We start from the raw sequence: 13,202 nt of genomic DNA, 5'->3' as shown, positions 1-13,202 counted from the left end.
GATAAAATGAAGATTACATGTGAATTTAGTATGTGTATTCGTCCTTGTAAATAAATAGTATGAATATTGTAGAATTGATTCTTGGATATGTGCATATATATGATCATGTAAATTCGGCCATATAAGTGGTAGATGTACATGATGTTATATTATGGTTCTTGAGCTTATATAAATGCGTATATGTATGTTTGATTATATTAAGACATTTTGGCTTTGAAAGATGAATAATACTGTGACAGCCCTAAAGTGACCCTAGTCGGAAAGCGGTTTCGGGACCGCTAAACCGAGTCACCAAATTATTTGAATATGATAATTATTGTCTAAAATATGTGAATATGAATGTTTGAAAGTTTTAAGCTTCGATTTAGTTAATTGCATGTGAATTTAGTTAATAGGACTTATGTGAGAAAATTTAGAAATGTGCTAGGCAAATGTAAGTGGCCTATTAATGCATGTTATAAAGGTGATGGGTTTGCATGTCAAATTACCCAAAATTTGACTAGTGGCCGGCCATGCTATGGGATAAAAGGTATTATAAACCTTTTATGTTAGTGTTTTATGTTAGGAAAAATAAAGTAAGAAGCATGGGTAATAAAATAATAATGGTTAGTAGGATGATGAAAATAAGAAAAAGAAAAAAGGTTCTCATTTGTTTCTTCTTGACCGAAAAATCAAAGGAAGGAGGGGAAGAAAAGGTTGAAGAGGTTCGGCCATACTTGTATCTAGATTAAGGTATGTTTGATGATGTTCCATGAGATGCATGCATGTTTTAGTTGTTAGCTTGAGTTCTACCTAGCCCATGGTTTAAATCTTTGCTATGTGATGGAGATGATATTCGGCCATGGGTGTTGTCTTCTTGGTTGGTGCTTGATGTTGGTGATGATACATGAAGATGAGTTAAGTTTCGGCTAAGGTGGATTTGTGTTGATGTCATTTGCATGCTAAATGTGAAGCTTTGTAATGATACACATGATGGTGGATTGATGCCTCTTGGATTTTCTTTTTAGCATTTTTTTTGAGTTAGACATTAGGTTCTTTGTTTAACCCATGACCAAAATTGAAATGGTATTGTAACACCCTTCGCCCGCATCCGACGCTGGGACGGGGTTCGAGGTGCTACCTGACTTTTACTAACACTTCCATACTAAACAGGGCCATGAAATCTCAAATAATTAAAACTTTTCTTTTCACATGCAATTTGTCCCTTATGCGAGCTTACGAGGCCCAATACATGCATTCAGGCGGTTCGAACCCAATCGAGAACTCATGAAAAACTTAGAAAAATCTCTTGCGTTAAGGCTTCACACCCATGTGCTCAGGCCGTGTGGCCAGAAATAGTCTAATTATCAAGCCTTTTGTCACTCTCACACCACATGCATAGATACATACTTATCCAATAACATACAACGTGGCATAAATGAGCTCTTAAACATCTACAAACATGTTATGCTCGAGTTATTTTCTTATGTAATAAATATTATAGAATTTGCCCATATCATTACCACATACTAGACATAACTATCATTACATCACAAACCATTCATGAAGCATTATTAACTATTTACCAATCACTTAATCCTGCATTAGTTACTAGCTCATCAATGAATCTCAATTCAATCTCTAGGCATACATGTTGTAAGCCACATCACAAGAGATAATAACATACATGCATAAGAATAATCATATGGGCCCATAATGTCATTAGCCGACATAGGCCAATTTACATGACTAATACTACCTTAATAACAAGCCAATGCCTTTGGCTAAATCATAATATTACATACTCACATTAAAACCCTATACATGCCATAGACTCGAATCACTTGAGTTTACTTACTCGATAACGTTAACTCGATAGGGTGATAATATCTCTGACGGCCTCCAACCCGAGCTAACCTGGAAACTCTAGAAAACATGGGAAAGAAGGGGGTAAGCTTTAAGCTTAGTAAGTTCATATGAAAACAATTAGCAACTCATTAACTTGTTTTATCAATGTTTACAACATATGTTCAAGTTCACTACAAGCTGTCCTTCTGAGTAACGATCACTAAATTATTTATATCTGGAGCTACGAAACTCCGAATTAAGTTCCGTTAATTTTCCTGAAACTAGACTTATTTTCCTTTCTTCCATAAAATTTACAGAATTTTGGTTAAGCCAAATAGTACAGTTTATTAGTTAAAGTATCCCTGTTTCAGGGTATGACCACTCTGACCCTGTGCACTACAAACATAATTTCTCCTGTACAAAATTCCAACGACCATGTCGTTTATTTCCCATAAAATAGACTCAATAAGGAATCCATTCATATAAGGTATGACTCTTAATAATTTTGTACAATTTTGGTGAATTTCTAAAGTCAGAACAGGGATCTCGAATTCATTCAGACCCTATTTCACAAGAATTCAAATATCACACAATATGGAATTCTTTTCTTCCCTGTTTCTTTCATGTGAAAATAGACTCATTAAGCTTTAATCCCATATTTTATTCTGCCTCTAACTCATTTTCCACTATTTTTAGTGTATTTTTAAAGTTACACTACTGCAGTAACTCAAATCTGTCAAGGCTAAGTTACTCATCCATGATCATTGTTCACAAAATTAATACAACATCGTTTGTATAATCATCACCGAGACATTCATATCACATTTTCATTTACCATCTTACCATATTGTTGTTATGTCGAGTTTTCAACCCGAGGTTAAGTACATACCTGTTCAAAGTATTCATTTTACAACATTTACCAATACGTCCCTTTCATCTCGAGTATTCCTCCATTTGAGTAGAATTTTACCGTTGAACACATTGGAATATAATTCGGATACATGGAAAGTTTGCACATAAGTGCCACATATGTAGCCAAGCTACCATGTAACCCGCCCATAAGTGAACTCGGACTCAACTCAACGAGCTCGGGCGTTCGCATCCATAAGTGAACTCGGACTCAACTCAACGAGCTCGGATGCCTAGTTACATCTCACGAACTCGGACTCAACTCAACGAGTTCGAACATTCGCATCCATAAGTGAACTCGGACTCAACTCGACGAGTTCGGATGCTCAACCATCCTAGTGACATGTCACTTGTATCCTAATCTATTCCTAAGGTTCAAACGGGATTTTCCTCGAACACATATCCTTGCCATCTTCCGTAAAATACCGAAACCAATACTCGGTAGCACTTTATATTTAACAGATAATACACATATCTTGCATTTTATTCGAAAATAACCACAAAGCATATATTTCATGATAAAAATCAGCATATCATATATTTAACATCAATAACTTAAAAATAACAATTATGCTACATTATTTACACATGAACTTACCTCGATACCACAAAGGTGAAAAGGACATACTCGTCCATAAATCGATTTCTTTCCGTTCTAGGTCCAAGTCTCAATTTTCATCATCTATAACATCACATTTAGCCTACCAATCAGTCACAATATTCATATGGGTCTAAAAATCATATTTTTACAAATTTTCATTTTGACCCCTAAACTTTTGCATATTTGCACTTTTGCCCCAATGCTCGTAAATTAATTTTATTCAATTTCTATAAGGTTTAAGACATGATGAACATTTTTCTCTTCTATGGAAACTCTAAATTTTCACTAATTCACACACTTATGACCAATTTGTAACTTTCACAATTTAACCCCTTTTTGACATTTTTACCGAAATTCATTGAATAAAACTCATATTTAACACATCAAACATTCATTATCCACTATAAATCATCAAAACACAACCATATCATGAATGGGTAAAATTTTAAACTCTAATTTCTCTTCAATCAATTTGTAGAAATAGAAAATTTAAGCTTCGGGGATCTCAAAAATACGAAAATCATTAAAAACGGGACAAAAACCGTACCTATATAAGCCATAGAAGCTTGGCTGAATGGAGCTCATCCATGGCTGCCATTTTCAGTTCTTTCCCACGGTTGAAGAAGAAAGAATGAAAAAAAAATGATAGCTTTTATCATTTGTCTAATATATTTTAATTAATTTACAAAATTACCCTTTTTATTTCAACCAAATTTCAAAAATACCAAACAAATATCCATTCACTAACTTATTAAAGGAATAATTGTCACATAAGGACTTTCAATTTAAAACTCATAACAATTAGGCACCTCATATATAAAGAACTCAACTTTTGCACTTTTTACAATTTAGTCCTTTTGACTAAATTGAGTGCTCAAACGTCAAAATTTTGAATGAAATTTTTACAAAATATTTTCATAAATTTATAGACTATAAAATATAATAAAAATAATTTTTTTAAATCAGGTTTGTGGTCCCAAAACCACTGTTCGACTAGACCCAAAATCGGGCTATTACATTTCTTCCCCCCTTTAGGGATTTTCGTCCCCGAAAATCTTACCAGAAAAAGTTGTTCTCTACTTTCACGAGTCACTTATATCTTTTTCTCACAACTTACAAAACAACTCCACACAAGCTCATACTCAAGATTTCCTATAGCTTTTCCATAGTTGAGGTATAAACCTCGGAGCTCAATTTGAAACACTGAGACCGACATTCTTGGAACTATAAACTTAGAAACATACAACTCGGTCATATCATTGAATAATATATCTGTACATACTAAAATAATCATGCAGACTTCCATCATCAATCTTTCACAATTCAACTTGCATCTCTCCTTTTTCCTGGAAATGAGAGACATCCCGATACGAAATTCATAATAGTCCTTTCTCATTTTCTTCCCACTGTCATCACTGACAATAATAATCTCGAATACATTTGATATTCGGCTTTACCCTATAGACAATTAGACATCCTTTGAACGAATAAACAAGATACTGCTGTGAACTCTGTACTCAATTCTCTGTATACCCAGAGTTTCTCAGTACTGAAATCTTACTCTGAATTAATAGTACTAGAAACCAGAAATCAAATCCTCCCTGCAATTCCAAATTAAAAGTCGAATCATCTTTGTACTTGTTTAATTTACCACTTATAGCCACATTTCTATACTCGATCATCAACTGTTTAGAAACTTTACTAACATGAATCAAATGATTCCAACTTCATAGATGTGGTCTTTTTATTAATCAGGATAACTATACTTATAACATCTCTCGAACAAGAGAAATCCAACTAATATGTTTCCATAACATACTTTCAAGAATAAAACCCTATCATTTACATTATCGACTACTTACCAAGGAACACGTAGCGGTATTCTCGAACCGAGAATAAACTTAAATGCACATAACTCAGATTTACTTTTGCGAATAACCATTCTTTACCCCGAAATTTTAAAGAAATCTCGACCTGAAATCCCCACACTTCTATGATCGAGCGAAGCTTAATCATAACAGATTCTAATATCGCAAGTCAAAGATTACTCGTAAAGATAAACCAAGCTTGATAATTCTCAAACAAGAACGATAGAAAAGCCAATATAAGAAATTCCAAGATATAAAGATTATACCGTAAATCGATAATATAATCCGAAGAAAATAATAAAGATGATCCAAAAATCCTCAAAGAAAACCGGAAGAAACTACATGCAGTATGCTTTAGAATTTCTCATAATAGAGATAATATAATTCTATATATATAAACCATAATCAATAGAACATCGAATAATCTTACATAGATTTTTCTTGTCAACTTCATTCCAATATATCGAATAGAAATCTAAAGAGATGGGGAAATGTAGATCATAACTAATCGGACCAATAGAACTTTTCATCTAATATCACGTCTCAAGATCCTCACACAATAGAATTCCCACTCGAAAGGGATCACCATACGTATTCCCGAATAGAGGAAAACATAGAATACTCAGAAGAGAAAGATAGCCATCACTTTTGTTTAATTGAATTCGTCATACTCAGACATCTGTGCAAGTCCGACATTATTTCTCTAACTAATTCTGTCTTCACTAATCTCATACTATTCCATTTTTGTACTCTTCGTTTCACTTTTGCAAGCTTATGCAACATATTTCTCGAGAATCCAATCGTATAAATCTATTACGGTAAAGGCGAAGATTGTAAAGCCTCTAAACTTTTGACTTTCAAGCAAATACATATTCAACAACAGTATAGCTTTACGCATATTGATTCAAACATTTCAAATTTCCAACTTGTTATAAACACATTTTCACATATCTCAGTAATACATGTAACTTTATTTCATGCGAATATTAGCTAAACATAAGTGAATTTATCATAACTCAAACTTTCATTTCTTTTTCTCAAATTACCCTTAATGTTTTATCAAATTCCCATATTTAGTCTTAATCACTTGCCAACATTTATCAAATTGGAGAACGTCTTATGGTTTTGAGTACATCGCTTACTTGATGCCATAGTTCAACTATGGTCTTGTACTAGCTCTCATCCATCGTGTTGATGCCGTGTCCCGATGTGGTCTTACATCGACACATGTAACCGTCTTGATGCATGTCCTGACATGTCTTACACTAGCACATCTCGTAGCCGACGCATGTCCCGCACATGTCGACATCGGCTAACATCTCGAGGCCGATGCATGTCCTGACATGTCTTACAATGGCTCTCATCATGTGGTGATGCATGTCCCAGACATGACTTACACTAGCCCTCGTCTCAATGCCGATGCCATGTCCCATACATGGTCTTACACTGGCACACAAATCTCATGTATTGCCATGGTCCAACCATGGTCTTTTCCGTCAATTCATTAGTGAACGATCGTACTCATTCCCTGCGTTCCACCCAATTTGATCTTTCATTACAACTTTCATGCTATTGTGACATTTATGATTCCTTGAAACGAGATTATAAAGCATAACATTATTGCATATTGACTTCATCAATCTAGACATAAATGTCAACCTCATGTATATACTGATTATTAATCATGCAATAAAAGTATTCATACATGTATTCTGTCATTTCAAGCAAATTTCTTTCTTTTCCTAAACACTTGGCCAAATCAAGTTGGACATTTAACATCGTATGAATACTAACATGCATAAAAGCGCTTTTCACAACTTAACTGTGTTTTACTCCACTATTTCACATTCTTTATCTCAAGAGTATCACATAATGAAAACTAGTTCATATAAAAAAAATCATGGATTTCTTTTCATACCTTTCCAAATTTTCAGCATATCATAAGCATTATTCAATAATCTCAACTTTACTCTTATCTCTATCAAGATTTGCTCGGTTGGAACTCATTCCTGTCTTAATCAACAGTTTTGTTAGGGCCGAGAGATATCACACTATCACGAGTAATACTATGGCATGTATAACTAGACTCTCTTACGCTAGGTTAGTCCGAGAACCGACTAAACCATGCTCTGATACCACTAAATGTAACACCCTTCGCCCGCATCCGACGCTGGGACGGGGTTCGATGTGCTACCTGACTTTTACTAACACTTCCATACTAAACAGGGCCATGAAATCTCAAATAATTAAAAACTTTTCTTTTCACATGCAATTTGTCCCTTATGCGAGCTTCGAGGCCCAATACATGCATTCGGGCGGTTCGAACCCAATCGAGAACTCATGAAAAACTTAGAAAAATCTCTTGCGTTAAGGCTTCACGCCCATGTGCTAAGGCCGTGTGGCGAAATAGTCTAATTATCAAGCCTTTTGTCACTCTCACACCACATGCATAGATACATACTTATCCAATAACATACAACGTGGCATAAATGAGCTCTTAAACATCTACAAACATGTTATGCTCGAGTTATTTTCTTATGTAATAAATATTATAGAATTTGCCCATATCATTACCACATACTAGACATAACTATCATTACATCACAAACCATTCATGAAGCATTATTAACTATTTACCAATCACTTAATCCTGCATTAGTTACTAGCTCATCAATGAATCTCAATTCAATCTCTAGGCATACATGTTGTAAGCCACATCACAAGAGATAATAACATACATGCATAAGAATAATCATATGGGCCCATAATGTCATTAGCCGACATAGGCCAATTTACATGACTAATACTACCTTAATAACAAGCCAATGCCTTTGGCTAAATCATAATATTACATACTCACATTAAAACCCTATACATGCCATAGACTCGAATCACTTGAGTTTACTTACTCCGATAACGTTAACTCGATAGGGTGATAATATCTCTGACGGCCTCCAACCCGAGCTAACCTGGAAACTCTAGAAAACATGGGAAAGAAGGGGGGGTAAGCTTTCGCTTAGTAAGTTCATATGAAAACAATTAGCAACTCATTAACTTGTTTTATCAATGTTTACAACATATGTTCAAGTTCACTACAAGCTGTCCTTCTGAGCAACGATCACTAAATTATTTATATCTGGAGCTACGAAACTCCGAATTAAGTTCCGTTAATTTTCCCTGAAACTAGACTTATTTTCCTTTCTTCCATAAAATTTCCAGAATTTTTGGTTAAGCCAAATAGTACAGTTTATTAGTTAAAGTATCCCCTGTTTCAGGGTATGACCACTCTGACCCCTGTGCACTACAAACATAATTTCTCCCTGTACAAAATTACAACGACCATGTCGTTTATTTCCCATAAAAATAGACTCAATAAGGAATCCATTCATATAAGGTATGACTCTTAATAATTTTTGTACAATTTTTGGTGAATTTCTAAAGTCAGAACAGGGGATCTCGAATTCATTCAGACCCTATTTCACAAGAATTCAAATATCACACAATATGGAATTCTTTTCTTCCCTGTTTCTTTCATGTGAAAATAGACTCATTAAGATTTAATCCCATATTTTATTCTGCCTCTAACTCATTTTCCACTATTTTTAGTGTATTTTTAAAGTTACACTACTGCAGTAACTCAAATCTGTCAAGGCTAAGTTACTCATCCATGATCATTGTTCACAAAATTAATACAACATCGTTTGTATAATCATCACCGAGACATTCATATCACATTTTCATTTACCATCTTACCATATTGTTGTTATGTCGAGTTTTCAACCCGAGGTTAAGTACATACCTGTTCAAAGTATTCATTTTACAACATTTACCAATCGTCCCTTTCATCTCGAGTATTCCTCCATTTGAGTAGAATTTTACCCGTTGAACACATTGGAATATAATTCGGATACATGGAAAGTTTGCACATAAGTGCCACATATGTAGCCAAGCTACCATGTAACCCGCCCATAAGTGAACTCGGACTCAACTCAACGAGCTCGGGCGTTCGCATCCATAAGTGAACTCGGACTCAACTCAACGAGCTCGGATGCCTAGTTACATCTCACGAACTCGGACTCAACTCAACGAGTTCGAACATTCGCATCCATAAGTGAACTCGGACTCAACTCGACGAGTTCGGATGCTCAACCATCCTAGTGACATGTCACTTGTATCCTAATCTATTCCTAAGGTTCAAGCGGGATTTTCCTCGAACACATATCCTTGCCATCTTAGTAAAATACCGAAACCAATACTCGGTAGCACTTTATATTTAACAGATAATACACATATCTTGCATTTTATTCGAAAATAACCACAAAGCATATATTTCATGATAAAAATCAGCATATCATATATTTAACATCAATAACTTAAAAATAACAATTATGCTACATTATTTACACATGAACTTACCTCGATACCACAAAGGTGAAAAGGACATACTCGTCCATAAATCGATTTCTTTCCGTTCTAGGTCCAAGTCTCAATTTTCATCATCTATAACATCACATTTAGCCTACCAATCAGTCACAATATTCATATGGGTCTAAAATCATATTTTTACAAATTTTCATTTTGACCCTAAACTTTTGCATATTTGCACTTTTGCCCCAATGCTCGTAAATTAATTTTATTCAATTTCTATAAGGTTTAAGACATGATGAACATTTTCTCTTCTATGGAAACTCTAAATTTTCACTAATTCACACACTTATGACCAATTTGTAACTTTCACAATTTAACCCTTTTGACATTTTTAGAAAATTCATTGAATAAAACTCATATTTAACACATCAAACATTCATTATCCACTATAAATCATCAAAACACAACCATATCATGAATGGGTAAAATTTTAAACTCTAATTTCTCTTCAATCAATTTGTAGAAATAGAAAATTTAAGCTTCGGGATCTCAAAATACGAAAATCATTAAAAGCGGGACAAAAACCGTACCTATATAAGCCATAGAAGCTTGGCTGAATGGAGCTCATCCATGGCTGCCATTTTCAGTTCTTTCCCACGGTTGAAGAAGAAAGAATGAAAAAAATGATAGCTTTTATCATTTGTCTAATATATTTTAATTAATTTACAAAATTACCCTTTTATTTTAACCAAATTTCAAAAATACCAAACAAATATCCATTCACTAACTTATTAAAGGAATAATTGTCACATAAGGACTTTCAATTTAAAACTCATAACAATTAGGCACCTCATATATAAAGAACTCAACTTTTGCACTTTTTACAATTTAGTCCTTTTGACTAAATTGAGTGCTCAAACGTCAAAATTTTCGAATGAAATTTTTACAAAATATTTTCATAAATTTATAGACTATAAAAATATAATAAAAATAATTTTTTTTTCGTCAGGTTTGTGGTCCCAAAACCACTGTTCCGACTAGACCCAAAATCGGGCTATTACAGGTATGGTGTCTTGATGCATTCAGCCATAGTAGGAAATATGGTTGTTGTTCATGTTATTTGCATGAGAAATGGTAGTAAGGTGAAGTGCAAATATTAGTATTTGAATACTAGTGTACATATGTGTATTAGCCGAGTTTTGAACTTGAAACAAAATGGTATGTAGTTAATACAAGTAACCATATTTGTAGGAAGTATTAAGCATATAATTGGCCTCAACATAGACATGCATATTCGGCCACATGAGATAGATTGGTGTTGCATGTATTTGGATAGGGGCAAGCATATTGATGCTTTTATCTTGACTTAGATAATCGGCTCAAGGAGAATTTGTTAAAGTGCTTAGTTAATTGATATTAGGTTAATGATGTGTGTATTCGGTCATGAAGGTGCACATGAGGAAATGTTAGATTAATTGTATTAAATTGCTCAATGTGATTAAAAATGCGTGTGACCACTTTGTATTTGAGCTAAAGGTGGCCATATGACCTATCAACCCCTTGTCATATTCGGCCATAAGCTAGCATAATGAGACTTTAATAAGTTAAATTTGCTTGAATTAGCTCAAGAGCTTAGAGGACCAAAGTTGGACAAGGGAAAGGAAAAAGTGATCGAATAGCACGCGAAATCGTTCGACAACATCCAAGTAAGTTTTGAGTAATGAAACTTAGTTTACGATTTGATTAAGTCATGACGAATAATCATAACAAAAATACGGTGATATAATGATTCTACTTGAATTATATGTTGAGTTATTAGTCTATACGTATGATGGGTAGCCGTATGTGCATAGAGATCATGTCATAAAGCAAGTCAAAATCGTGCTCTTTGTATGTGGCTATTGAGCCGAAATTAGTAAGTGTGATAAGTGTCTTGTGTTTGGGCTTTCGTAATGAAAATGAAATATGGATGTGTCATGATTATGGATATATGTGCATGGTTATTCGAATGATATCCGGCTAAGTCCCAAGGCTTTTATGCTAGTGACTATATCCGGACTAAGATCCAAGGCATTTGTGCGAGTTGCTATATCCGAGCTAAGACCAAGGCATTTGTGCTAGCGATTATATCCGGGCTAAGTCCCGAAGGCATTTATGCTAGTGACCATATCCGGGCTAAGACCCGAAGGCCTTGTGCGAGTGGTTATATCCGGCTAAATCCCGAAGATACTTGGGTTTGGGAATGAGCGATCTTGCTCTAATAATTTCAATTAATACGCTCGTAAAATCCCAACGATGAGGTATGTTTCGTATGTGCATTGAGATAATTGATTCCTTCTAAATAGTGTTTGCTCAATCGACTAACAAGCTTCCGGCTTTTAGACAAGTTGATTCCTTACGTATGAATATAAGGGTCGGAAATGTGAAGTAGATATGATTGTGAGAATATGTGTATATGAAATTATTCGTTTAGTCGTATGAATGGTATACTTCAGTTGCGCATGATTTCATTGCTCAAAACTTACTAAGCATTAAATGCTTACTCCGTTCTTTGAATCTCTGTTTTATAGATTTTGGTTCGTCAGCTATCGGACTCGAGATTGTCGAAGTCGAAGTCGTCCACACTATCAAAGCCCTTTTGGTACATTTTTGGTTGAACTCTGAAAATGGCATGTATAGGACTACCCTTTTTGTTGTTGGTCATGTACCTTTTGGTTTTGTATAAATTTGGATAGCCATGCGAAAATGGCTTATATACTCTTTGAGCATAGCATTATAATCGTTTTGTATGTCGTTCATTGAGAGGTATGGAAATGTTTGGTAACGATTAGCCATTGGAATGGTTAATCATGATCATTTTGGTGCTTTGTATGACAAATTCTAGTTGATTCATGGAAAACCATGAAATAGGTAAAGTTTACCTTAAAAACAGATGCTGACAGTAGCAGTGGTGTGGATTTTAAAAATCACTAAAAATAGTAGGAATGGAATTAAATAGTGAATAAATTATGTAATCGAACCTTGATGAATCTACTTTCATATGGAAGAAACGAAATGAACATATGAGTTGTATTTTAAGAGATATTTAAGTTTTCGTGGAACAGGGCCAGAGCGATTTCTAGATCCCCTGATCTGACTTTGGAAATTCACTATAAATTAACCAGAGATAATTAGAGGTCATGCAATATATTTATAGATTTCTTTTTGAGTCTAGTTTCTTTAGAAACAAACGGCATAAGTAATGAGGCCCTGTAGAGGAGGATATATAAGTCGTAACGCATGAAGGTCAGAGCAATCGAACCCTGAAACAGGGGAGACTTTAACTAATAAACTGTACTAATTGGCTCGACCAAAAATTCTAGAAAAAAAATTTGTAGATGGATATATGAGTCTAGTTTCAGGTAAAATTTACAAAACTGTTTTTCGAGTTTTGGAACTCAAGTTATGATTTTTAAGGTAATAGTGACGCACTTAGCCAGCTTGTCTGGAAATTTTTAAAATGGACTGTGAAAATAAATGAAATAAGTCTGTAAATACCTCGTGTTTGACTCCAGAAACGGTCTCGGGTACGGGGTGTTACAAATATCGGTCAAATTGACTAAGTGAGCATTTGACCAAGGTAGATTTTG

The 13,202-nt window shown here is 34.5% G+C and overlaps 2 long non-coding RNA genes across 2 annotated transcripts; both read right to left on the bottom strand.

Moving 5' to 3' along the window:
- Nucleotides 1–1,550: 1,550 nt before the first annotated feature.
- LOC128283822 (uncharacterized) lies at nt 1,551–4,015 on the bottom strand. The gene is made up of 3 exons (XR_008274233.1): nt 3,885–4,015; nt 3,335–3,418; nt 1,551–1,905 (listed from the first exon to the last, which is right to left on the bottom strand). It is a non-coding gene; the product is annotated as an uncharacterized LOC128283822 (long non-coding RNA).
- A 3,812-nt stretch (nt 4,016–7,827) lies between these two features.
- On the bottom strand, nt 7,828–10,265 carry LOC128283821 (uncharacterized). The gene is made up of 3 exons (XR_008274232.1): nt 10,164–10,265; nt 9,622–9,705; nt 7,828–8,183 (listed from the first exon to the last, which is right to left on the bottom strand). It is a non-coding gene; the product is annotated as an uncharacterized LOC128283821 (long non-coding RNA).
- Between the last annotated feature and the right edge of the window lie 2,937 nt (nt 10,266–13,202).

This window comes from Gossypium arboreum, chromosome 2, assembly GCF_025698485.1.
Source record: "Gossypium arboreum isolate Shixiya-1 chromosome 2, ASM2569848v2, whole genome shotgun sequence".
Classification (NCBI taxonomy): domain Eukaryota; kingdom Viridiplantae; phylum Streptophyta; class Magnoliopsida; order Malvales; family Malvaceae; genus Gossypium; species Gossypium arboreum.
Note: the sequence above shows the minus strand (reverse complement) of the source record. Positions and strands in the feature narration are given on the sequence as shown.